General features: G+C 44.8%; 1 protein-coding gene across 1 annotated transcript in view; it reads right to left on the bottom strand.

Moving 5' to 3' along the window:
• The window catches only part of LOC8029714, a 70870-nt gene that overhangs the window by 22238 nt on the left and 35864 nt on the right, over nt 1-12768 (bottom strand). The window lies entirely within an intron of this gene.

The raw sequence follows: 12768 nt of genomic DNA, 5'->3' as shown, positions 1-12768 counted from the left end.
TTGACAGTACTAGAATGAAATGCTTTATCTGATAACATAGTTACAGCTAACAATGTGGGCGTATTTAAAAAAAAAAAAGCTACTAAGTGAACATTTAGATCCCTGTGCGAACGATGCTGCGTCTTAGCATGTTAATAACGTGCCCTTCATTTTTTTTATTTATTTGTATTTTTGTTATTGCTGCTCACGGGTTTGTATTACTATGCCTTATATTGCTTATGTCGCTTATGCTCCCTTATGTCGCTGCTCACGTGTTTGTATTACTGTTTCTATATTGAAACTTTTAGTTTCCCATCCCTATGTGTAATGACCTGTAATGGGGCCTTCAAGGTATTATGAAATTAATAAATAAATATGCATGGCTTGCAAGTAACTTCGCCCCTCTTTTTGGTGGCCAGAAGCGCCTCGTTAACGCAGCCGAAGCTACCCTCTCCCTTTCCCCCGTTATATATGAGTCTGACCAAGTGACGTAAGTGCAAGATATGCATACTTACTACACAAAAACGCTTTTACGAAGTAATCATGCACCAACTAGCTCATTTGCACATTCCGTACATACTTTGCATGAATGGCTTAAACGAGGTATTCTAGCAAATATGTTCCTAAATTAAGAAAGGGTAAAACACACGCAAGTTGGAAGTAAAATGAAAACAAAACCGACAACCACTCAAAATGTCGTTTTGAGACGTTGTGCGTGGTTGTTCGTTTTTATCTGGTTCCAAGTCTCGGCTTTGTTGTAGAATTCGATAAAATGGACTGCGATAGAAGATGTGCATGAAAAAGAGAGACGCGACCCTCTGCGGCGTGAAGAAAAGTAGTCCAGGTTGGCTAATTGGCGTCGCTAGTGTGTGGAAAGCAGTCACAGTAATGAAACTAAGGCAACTTCTTTTAATAAGGTTGTTGTACGCACGGAGACCAAATAGGGGAAGAGTATTCTAGCTTGTATATCGCCAAAGTAATGTAAGGGAGTCATCTTACAGAGGGCGTGGTTAGGGTGCAAAAATCCGAGAGCACGATATAGCATCGTTGAGCAATAACGGAAGTTAGGTAAGAAGTCCGTGAGGGTTAGAAATGATATTATTTCTCAGGTATTTATATGTTGACCAAGCAGTTATTTGGTGTGATACTGCGAGGCACTACGAAAAAAGATGTAGTAATACGTGAACTGCGACACCACTGAAATACAAATGCGAGATCGTTCTGAAAACTTAGTTGACCGTGATTGAATATGTAGGCAGATGACACAGTCGTCAGAAAAGAAGGAGAACTATAAATAAAAGTTGTTACCACTGTGATTACTATCGCAGATAAGAAATAAGATAGGGCCAAATACGCTTTCCTGAGATTCGCAAGACGGGCAAGCCGACCTTAGAGCGAGTCCTGAGATACATAACACCCTGCATAGCATTGTTTCGACGGCACGTTTTGGAACGACAAGAATTCCAATGGGCCTCCAGAATTGACCAGGCGGCACCACCATTGCTTGCCTTCCTGCACAACGTTTTCGCGCACTTGGGGATGGTAACAATGCAGCCGGCGCCGCCCGTATCACGAGGCTTTACTGCTGCTGGGTAGGCTGGAAAGACTAGAGTTCCTGCGCGTCTGTTTTCCACGTGCCGCCGCGCCGCTATTCGCCGAGATCGATCACGCGAGGAGCAAAATCCAAGTGCCGTGCAGGAAGCCACCGGTACGGCCGCCGACGTTGCACGCGGCCCGGCGTATATCCACCTACTTTTGACTTCTTCTCCTCCTTTCCTGTTTTTGAGAAGGGGAGGAGAAGAAGCGGCGGGGCCGCGGCGGTGCGGGCGGCACAGCGCTATTCGCCGGTTTCAGACACGTAACGAGCAGAATCCCGGACCGTGCAGGAAAGCCGGCACTACGGGAATGAACGCGCAACTCTGGCTCTCGTTGCGCGTAGAGACTCAGGTAAAGACCAGGAGAGCAGCACCGTCGTTCGTTGGATGTCAGAGCCATCGCTCTCCCCCTCTTCGCTCAGCTGCTTAATTGCCGCGACTTAGTGATCGAAGTCAGAAAGCAGATCTCAAAACACGGCTTTGCGTGATGGCAGTCCGGTGTAAGCACGAGTTGACCTCGAAAGGTCCGAACGGGACCATGAAGATACGTTGGCCACAATTTTACTAACTACATATCGTTAGGTCATGAGAGAAGCAACTGACTTTGAAGAATCATAGACACTATTTTCAGCTCTAAAATTTCGAAAATGCCAGCGCTCTATCTTTGTATTCCTCTCGTTTGGGAGGTTTTTTGAGCTAATCATTTCCCTCCCAGGTCCCCATACGATTCCGGGCGCGTCACGACCGACTACGGTTCACCCATTGGACAAGTGCGCCTCGTCGCGTGTTGGTTTGCGTTCAGTCAATGCGTGAGCGAATGTTGGGGTTCGGGTTGGTGACCAATTAGTGCGCTGACAAAAAATATAGCTCAGCTCTAACAATGTCGGGAACACAGTATGCGCTCTGGATATTGACAACCTAAAGGCACGGTGCTGTGTTGAACATCGGCTGCAGAGACCGGCAAAAGAGCAAGCTCTCTCTCGCAACGAGCGGAGGAACTACGCTGCCCAATTTTCTTTTGTGTTTTCCGTAGCAGTTCGCGCATACAAAAAAAAAAAAAAAAAAGAACTTGCGATTGCCTTTTACGAGGTTTCATAACAAAGTTTGCGAACTCTTCGCATGAAAATTGCTGTATTCCTTATTAGGCGCATTGAGAAGAGACCGCTTATCAGCACCTCATCCACGCATTTTTTTTCTTGTCCCAGCTAAATGTGTTCTGGCTAACAACGCTAGTGTGGGCAAACGCACGTGGTGCAACATCCATGAACAGTTGGCAAACATTTCATGTCGCATTCGCCTAAATGTTTCACGTAGCCTTTTGAACACTTCCAAATAGACGGCTCATGTCACTGTTTTACAATTTGATGAGAATTGACAGTGGGGCATTTCACGAACATATTCACTGACTGCACCCAAGCTGCAGCCAAATGCTGACGCAGCGCTCAGCTACGTCATCCGAGATCTGCGTCAGAAACGCAAGCAAATAATGCTGTTGTCCCCGTCGGTTTAGTTCTCAACTTAGCCGCTAGGGGCCGAACGGTTGGATCTTTTCCTCAATAGCCTGCAGGGAGGAATGTCAAGCTCGAGCACATAAAGAATAAGATAAAGAACCTGCGCAATAATCATAAAAAAAGCGCAAAAACATTGGAAGAAGTATGCCTAAGTCAAAGTCGTATACTGATTATTTTAATTTTTTTTTTTTTTTCATTTTCAACGCTCGGATTTTTGTAAAAAGAGTGTTAGGCTATGTGTACATTCGTCCATATTTTTTTTTTATTATTTGCTATAATGGAGAATCCTATTTTTGATTAAGCGAAGTGCGAATGTAGAAACGCGCCCTTTGTTAAAGTTTGTAAATTGCGGTGTTGGAGGTAACGCGTTACTAGTAACGACGTTACTGGTAACGCGTTACATTTTTCGCTAACGCAGTAACGTACTCGTTAGTATTCTGAATAGGGAATTGTAGTAGATCGTTTCTCTCCTCCGCTACGGTATCCCAGAAGAAAACGCCGCAGCTGCGCATGCGCGCCGCCAGCCTTCTCTGCATAGTTCAAGGTCTTGTGGCGGATTACGGAGCGCTATCCGGGTGCTTAGCGGGCGGCGGGAACGGTCTACTACAATTCCCTAATGACTAACGAGTAAAGTATTTCCGTTACTTTTTTACGGTATCGGCTGTCAAAATTCGTTACTCATTACTCGTTACTTTTGACCAAAACTGGTGAAATCCTGCACGAGCTTGTCTCAAAATCCTGCACCAGCTTATCGCTGCACGGAACCAGCATCCGTCACAGTAAAGTTAAAACAACAAAACAAAAAAAAAACTCACTTCTCCAAGGCGAAAAAAACCTTGGGCTACCAGCTAATTCCGTTCATCCTCCTTTTTCTTTTTTTCATAGTTTCACCACCCACAAGGCTTGATCGAACGACTGTGTTACAGCCTCGTCCCCTCCCTCCTCTTCCCCCCCCCCCCCTGCTTTGTGCAGCAGAAGTGGACAGCGGGGGGGGGGGGGGGGGAAGCCGTGGAGAGATATCCGTTTACAACAGTGGACAACTAGTGGCGAAGCAATTTGCTCATTTTTCTAGTTTAAAAAAAAAAAAAAAAAAAAAAAAACCTCTGTGGAATATTTTTATCTTCGCTCTCCCCCTTGTTGCCTGAAAGTTCCTGACCCACTTTTGTACACAGAACAATCTTTTGTTTGATTAGTATTTAATTCCCTAAGTTCATGATAAAAAAAATAAAAAAAAGTTTTAAACCTGGAAAAAAAACTTACAAACACGAAACCTTTTTTTTTTTTTTTTTTCACAGAAAAACTTAGAGCTACTGCTGGTAAGAGGCAGTGAATCAGTCTCTGGTAATAGTATAAACCGGACTGTTACTAAAACCGGCGTACAGATGAGGGGTGTTGGTTCGCTGGTTGTGTTCCAGCAGTCCTCGTTCGCATGCAGTAGTTTATAAAAGCCGATTGAACTAACGTCTCCGACTCATTCTCCGCGTGAGATGGGCATGAATAACGAAAGTCCGTCGCCATGACCAGCAGGTTTGAATGAAATGTATCAACTAAAGGAGACAGAGTCAGGTAATTTACAGTTTCAATGCCCAATCTGCATGCCGAAAATTAAGCTGATTCGCGCATCAAAACACCATGAAACCACTCTGTAAATTGTTATCTTTATCCAAGCTTGTTAAGGAGGCTTATACATCTCTGCCAAATATATGCACTCGAACAGAAAAGTAACGTAGGGTAACGTTCGTTATTTTTGAAAATTAACGGTATATCGTTACGTTTGTAAAAGAGTAACGTAGCTCGATAACGCGTTACTTTTTATCAAACTAATGAGTAACGCTATTTCGTTACTTTTTTTCGGTAACGGGCACAACTGTAATAGGGTCTACAGAGAAAACGTTGGCTTGCCTCGAGAAACTGGTCATCTTGAGTATGCTACCGCCTACTCGATATTATACCGTGCCTGGAGCGCGTCTCCGACTGGTGTGTTTAGCGTCCTATCCCGCCCATACATCAAAAGTGGTCCCGAAGTGGCAACAAATGACGTCACAGAAGCCGGAGTGTCATGCTGTAGCCTGTCGCGATCCCATGGCAATTGAAGCCAAATGTCCCAAGAAAAAAAAAAAAAAAAAAAAAAAAAGAAGCACGACATAACGCAAGTGTCACTATCGTCGCAGCATGCCAACTCTTGGCTGCCGAAGCTTCCGTGGACTGTCAAGACGTAAGAGGAACCTGCGGCAGAACAGGCGTCTGTCACATCTACCACCGCTGCTGGGACACCGCCAGGATCGCGGCCGGCGCTAGCATGACCCTTCTCTGACGTCATGGAACGGAAATCGAGGGACGTACTTTTTTTTTCTTCTTTTTGACGCGGTAAACACACCAGTCGAAGACGCATTGAGGCACCGTATCGACACTAAAAAAAGACCGGAAAAAAAATGGGATAACTAGGAAACATATTGTAATTCTAGAAATGATGAGAACGCAGGCGAGCACAGCCAAGATATTTAGTTCGACGAGAGTGGGGCACAAAAATATGGACAGACCCAATGTTATGCCGTTTAATTAACTTTCGGCAATTTAAGAATGTCGTTAAGTGAATTTAGAAATGCATGTGGCTCTTCCATCTCCGGCACATGGTCCCTTCCGCGTTTCGAACCTAATGGAGGGCTAATTGCATTAGCGGGTCCTCAGCGACGAGCGATGGAAGCGTGCAGATGCTTTGATCTGCTTTTCAGCGTGTACGCTAAAACCAAATCAAAGCATCCGGCAGAGCAAATCCGGGAACAGTCGGATTTCCCTGTTGGATCGGTCTTGGCTCTCTGCAACAGCAACAATAACACCCAAGGAGAACAAACAACAACAAGAACAAATAATAATAATAATAATAATAATAATAATAATAATAATAATAATAATAATAATAATAATAATAATAAAAAGAGGACTGGGAATTTGGTCGATTACCCTACCGAATAATCGATTAATGCATTAATCGCAATTAATTTTCTTAACCGCTGAATCGGTTAAATTTTGACTAACAAAAATAAAAGTAAAAATTCAGCGCTTTCAGCACACAGACGTGGACGAATACACCTGTATGAAGGTAAAACTTAGGAAATATTGTGACCTAATGTAAACTGTAGAGGCGAGATCTGTAACTCCAAACAAGTGGAGAAGGTTACACGTGTCCCGGTCACTTGAACGCCGTGCGAGTGCCCGTTTAACGCAGCAGAGACTGTTGGGAACAATCAAGGCACTTCGCTATAGCCGGAGATTATCAACGAACCTTTTTGCTTCTGCGGCTGAAGTAATCATTTGTGAGTGTTCGGTGTCTCGAGTTGGCTGTTATCAACTACACTTCAAGGTTGATTTAAAATCCGATAATGAACATTGCGCCGTTTACCACATTATCAGCAAAGGCAAAAATATTGTAATTTTGACCTAAAAAATATTATGCATGGGATTAAACGAAACCAATTAATCGATTAATTAATCGATTAAAAGGTGGCGATTGATCGGGTTAAATTTTTTAATCGACGCCAGCCCGATTCAAAACAAGAGCTTGCTGAGCGTCATCGAAAGCTACTGGATCAGTCAATTTTAGAAAGATTTGGAGCGCGTAGAAAGCACAGTGGTGCGCTAACATTACCACTCCCGTAACAGGCGCCAAGCTGGTGTTGCGAAAACGCGGACGATAAGAGACGGAGAAACCGCGCGGAATTGTTTTCGCTCCCAGAGCCTTGCACCTGTTGCATGAGTGGTCACTTTAGCGCGGCACCACTCTTCCCACGCGCTCCAAGTTTTTCTAAAATTGACCGATTTAGTTGGTTTAGATGACGCTCAGCAAGTTTGTGATCCAAGTCATATGTTTATATTCACAAATTTAAAAACCTATAAAAAAAAAAAAAACACCTTGTATTATTAGTGACCGCAAGATGGTACATTGTGGTTTTGATGCTCTTGGTGAAATCGAGTTGATCACAAATTCAACGTGCTTCATTTGGAGCTTGTGGAATTCGGCGAAAGAGATGTTTGGAGACAACAGAGTGCATAGTCATGGGAAAAAAATTTGCCACTGAGTCAGAGGCAATTTTTTTTTTTCTGTCACGCTTGCATTGCTTAATGTCACACCTCAGACTGCGTTTTTTGGTCTAAACATATGTTTCTGCATCGTCATTCGCTGAGCTGCCTCCGTAAGTTGCGCTGATTGGTTCTCACGCAGGGGTTGCAACTGACGTAAGAATGCCGAGCTCTGATTGGCTGTGATGGATGGCGATATGGCAGTGGTCTCGAACTCATTCGAGTGTGGGGGCCAGACAGCCCACACCGGAAAGGTCGCAGGCCGAGGTCGCGAAGGGGGGGGGGGGGGGGGGGGGAGGGTCAGAAAATTTTATGTAGATGAGACCGACCTCTCTCTATACTTTTCGTAAAATCACGGCTTTGCCAGTGACGTCTTTCGATTTCATTTGTTTTATGACTACTTCGTGGCCCTAACCTGATGTGGTAACAAGTACACTGTCGTCCCCGTTGCTCAATTAACTCAGGAATTAACCAAGCTTAATATGTTTCTAAAAATACGATCAGTTAATGTGGCAGTTCTTGCTTTCCTGTTGATTTTTAGTACAGCACTCTGAGCAAATACTTGCGTTTTAATGGTGATATTTCCTCGAAGGCGAGAATCCCGAGCTCCCAGCTTTATTTTTGGCAGCTGCTCCGGCTGATCGAGAGTTCGCGCAGTCGAGATGCATCCTTCAACGAATAGTTCGTGCTTGCAGGGAACAGTTGTATATAACAAAAACGCTGGGAAGCAAGAAATAAAGCAAAACAAAGGGCAAATGAACACAGATAAGTATAAACAATGTGACTACGTTAAAAGAGCAGAGATACTTTTCGAGCGTAAATGAGCCGACAAGATGAAGTCACTGTGGCGCATGCCATTCCTAGCGCTTAATACATGGGAAACGGGACTCGTAGCCGGTTGGGCCTGCGGGCCGCGTCCCAGCGAGTCGCGTGCCGCGTGTTTGAGACCCCTGCTATATGGGGTAGACCTCAATGCTAACTGCCCTGACGTCACTATCCTTCTAGTAGGAGCCAATCAGAGCTTGGCATTCTGACGTCAGTGCGACCCCTGCGTAAGAAGCAGACGAACTTGCGCTCCGCATAGGTAATAAGTAAGTATCGTGTTGTCCTGTCCTTCTGTTTCCCCACTCTCCAGGGTTAAAGAAATGCCCGTTCCTAACCAGCTCGCTTTCATCCTTGCATTAAGTTCAGTTCACTCGATTCTGAGAAGGACGGGGTTAAGCGTGACTCAGGTGGTTTCCAAAAGCCAGAGTAGTTTCTCGCTGTCAAGTCCTGCTTGCGGCACGCCCCTGAGCCGAAACAACCGTTAAGTTTCCTCGTTTGCACCGTTAGGTGTGCCGCAAGAGATCGTTCTGAGGTGACCTTCCTAAAAATAAATTATCACGAGAAAAAAAAATCGAAACAAATCCGAGAAGATTTGATCGGCTTTCAAGAAAAGCCCGTCTGGGGCACCCAGATAAAGCCTTCCTAAAAGTGTAACAAAGCAAAATAAGATCTGGAAGCGCAGCGCTTGCCCGCGTGGCCCAGTGCGCAGGCTCCATCGCTTTGTGCGGACGGCCACGATCGTGAATTCCTTTGTGAAAGCAAGACGTATCCAGAAATTGGGGCACAACAAGGTGTCCAGACTTCGTTGCGCGTTATTCTTCCTTCGTCTTTTCCACGGGGGTTCGTGTTCATCGATTACGCCTCGGGAGTGGCGCAGTTCAGATGCCGATGCCCGGTGCGTTGTCTTTGGCGTGACCAGGTCGGAAGTCGCTCGTCATTTACCACCAGAAAAAAAAAAAAAAAGAAGAAAAGAAAAAAAGAAGAGGTGATTCGTTCTGCACGGCTGAATCGGAATTGTGGATGGCGGGATCCCATGAATCCTTTGTCGTTTAGAGCCCCGAAAACGTCAGCAGAACGGTCTGCCGTGCCCTGTCGACGCAAAAGTGAAACCGGTGTAGCTAGCTTTGTTGGTCTCGCGTCCATATCCTTGGGAATTGGATTTTTGGTTGGTCGGCGGGACGTTGCCGAGAAGACCGTATTGCGCCGCGCTATGAGAGCGATCGACTCGGTTAACCGGGACGTGGAGCTGTTGGTCAGCTACCGCAGAAGGATTTGTTTTCGAGGGTGCACAGTGTTTGCAAAATTCCTCGAATCGTACGACATCAGCACAAGTAGGAAGGGAACCTTATTTCTGCCCTCACCGAGTTGTTGTATCTAACAACGGCACTGTGACGTCTTGTTGGCAACGTCTGGCCAGCAAAGGACTGGGCTTCTAAAGTTTGAGGCACGAGAATATTCGTAGCTCGAACACAGATGATAAGAATAATTCAAAATTGATTGATTAATTGAGGTAGGGTGTTCTCACGTCAAATCATACCAATGATGGTCCGGATCATTTTTTTTATGTATACAAAATATACGTGTGAAGGGGGCGCATCCACTTTCAACTAATTTATTTACATATTTACGGGGCACCTAAAACGGAGTCGCTTGGAGCGATGTCGGGTACTGAAATCCTGGAAGCCGAACTCTGTTGGCCCGCGCTGCGTGCCTCGCTCCGGTTTTTCGTCTTCCTTTTCTGCGCTTCTCTGCGAGCTGCTACACGTGGAAGCCGCGTGTTCTTGAGACGAGCATTGAGCTAAATTTGAATGTTGTAGCTCATTCCCTTTTTGACATACAAAATTTCGAAGCTCGAGAAGTGGAGATTGCAAAGGTTTCACTAGGATACTTTTCATAGCCGTCTATTTCACTCCGAGGCACACATTTAGTTAAAACTTTTTCTGCTTATTTTATGAAAGGTTTACAATATGTACTAAGAATATTAAAAATTACAATAAAATCTTTTTATGCAAAAAAGCTACGAAACACGTCAAGTAAACACCTTTTTGAGACATATTCATAAATTATTTGCCAATAAACTACCTCACATAAAATGTCGCAAAATATATCAAAATGAGCATCTTTAAATGTATTTTATGATTATATGAAACGATATGCTTAGTATTATTGTTGCTGTGTTATCAATGCAGAAACGTAACTAATTTCTCTAAATGTGGCAAAATTGCACCGTCACAACCTAGAAAAAAAGACAACAAAAAAACTCCATTTTTTTTTTAACTTTCCTTAACCCTTTGCAGTGTCTTGAACTAACTTGTGTGAGGGCAAAATATTGAATAGCATATGAACGCCAAAAGAGAAAAAACGACAACAAACGTTCACTCAAATCAAGCTAGCTTGTCTTCGTTATAGGGGTTTTGCCGCACGACGTCTGCTCCAAAAAGACATTTTCTGGCACTGACAAAGGCTGTAAGCACACAGCCGTATATATAGAGAGTTTGGCCATACATTGGAAAGTATAGGAGGCAAATGAGGATGGGGGGGGGGGGGGGGGGGGGGGGGCGCCACTGATCGAATGCGGATTGGGCGTGCACTTCACAAAGTGGAATGTGCCCAGCCAGAAGCCGCGAATAATACCCTGGCAGTGGTCGCGAGGAACAAAATTAATAAGTGCGTAGATAGTAACTCTCGGTGACTGAAATATGGTGCCGGTGACTTTTCGATCACTGTCATGCAAAAAAAAAAATTTAGCAAAACGATCGACGGTCGCCAGGCGCCGAGGGCCGGAATCTGCCGTACGAGCGACGTCGGACTCCGTCCCAGCAAAACAGAGTTCGAGCGGCACATTCGATTCTTACATATTTTTGCATGATATCATAGCCGAAACATCACGTGCACCATATTTTAACCTTGAAAATCATTTAACTCTTACGCGCTTATTAAAACAGTCTCTCGCTACCACCGCGAGGGGATTATTTGATTCTGGTTGTCCAAGAGAGCATGTCAAGCCCTCTTTTTGCGCCTGTATGGTGCACGCCATGGCTCTGCCCGCTCCTCCTATTAACCAAACTCTCTATATATATGGCTCCGGTACAGGGGTGCTGTTCTATCGCAGGATGTAGAAAGTCGTTATGTCCCTAGTTTAGCTTTATATTTGTGTTTCCTTGCGTTGCCCCTCCCCCCTCCCCCTCTTTTCAAAACGCGTCCAATATTTTTTTTCTTTTTCGGAGCGCCGTAAAATGTTGCGCATGCCTTATATCTTTATAATATGGGTGTATTTAATAGTTCTCGATGATGCCCACCATATTTCTAATTGAAATAATATCTTAAAATTTACTATTTACGAAGTGAATTCCTAAAAGTAATTATTAACCTAAATATATCAAAACTGTTTTGTTTTTTTCCCTAAATTTGCCCTTTGGCAAGGACCAATACTAGAGTGCCTTCATACACACGCGCGCTTTTGCTTGAGTGGTGACATCTCAGCCATTTTCCCGCCCAATCGTTTTTTTATGTATTTTGAAATGCGCGCAATCTGGTGTCACTCAGCTCGAGCTCGTAGCTTTGGCTAAGGCATAGACGCCATTTTACCGCCCAAGTCACGCACCGAGTGCGCGAGCCCGTCACGCGCTGGCACATTCAGGGCAACAATGGATGTCTTCACCCTGAGACAGACAGACATGTAGGCACCCTAACCAATACTACGTTCGTCTTCTTTTTTTTTTTCGATGCGTAATTTTCACAGGAACGATTTGGCCCGCGTGCCGTGAAACACCCTGTATACGTAAATATAGTTGAGTGCTTCTTTTAAGGACATCCTCTCATATGGTATACCGTATTTACTCGAGTAATAGCCTCACTCGTTATGAAGAAAACCTGAGGGTTTGCTTTTCCGTGGAGCACGCAGATCGCCAATCACCGCGTTTGACAGCATGATTCCAGCTGTTTACAGGAGAGAGATAACGTCTTCGTGCCAAGATATACCATCTTTGAAGATTTGAATTTGTATGGTGTATTGCGCAACTCAATGATTGGCTGTCCATGTGTTCTGTGGGAACGTAGACGCAAGGGTCTTCTTCATAAAAAGTGCGGCTATTACTCGAGTAAATACGGTATATTTGACAGAAGTATAGAAAATATGATCCGGGCTATCATTGTATGAATTGACAGGGAAACACCCAACAACAAAACCCTTGTCGTTAACAACTTCGATTTGTAATACACTGTACGGTACGCATCGATACTTAGAAATATTAGGCTGGTTTGTTTGCCGTCACAGAATGTTGAACACCAAGATATCGACTTTCCAGATATTACTTCCCTCGCCTTGTTTTCGCGCTGACAGGTCTTCCTCGTGTGCGGGTTTTGCGTTTCACGGTAATGGACTGTGCATTCAGCACTCCAAAAAAAGCCCGTGCGTCTGCTTTCCCGCAAAACACTCGGAGAGCCAATCACCGCAACGTACGGAGGCCGCTCAGCGAATGGCGATGCCGAAACATATGTTTAGACCAAAAAACTCAGTCTGAGTTGTGACATTAAGCAATGCAAGCGTGACGTTAACTCGCCGTCGTTGGAGCTGGTCGCCAGCGGGCCGCAGTCAAAATGAGGAGCTTCCAACATCTCTGGATAACAATCACTCTCATCGCTGCTGCAATCAATGTCGAATACTTTGACAAGGCGAGCGATGCCATAGACATAATCGCCGCGGACCGCATGCTTGAAACGCGGAAATAAACGAGGAAGAGAGCCAAGCGAGCCAAGTCTGTGAGAGCGTGCAAGGGGAC

The sequence above is a fragment of the Ixodes scapularis genome, unplaced genomic scaffold, assembly GCF_016920785.2.
Source record: "Ixodes scapularis isolate PalLabHiFi unplaced genomic scaffold, ASM1692078v2 PGA_scaffold9__187_contigs__length_104089568, whole genome shotgun sequence".
In the NCBI taxonomy this organism is placed as follows: Eukaryota; Metazoa; Arthropoda; class Arachnida; order Ixodida; family Ixodidae; genus Ixodes; species Ixodes scapularis.
This window is presented reverse-complemented; position numbering and strand designations above follow the sequence as displayed.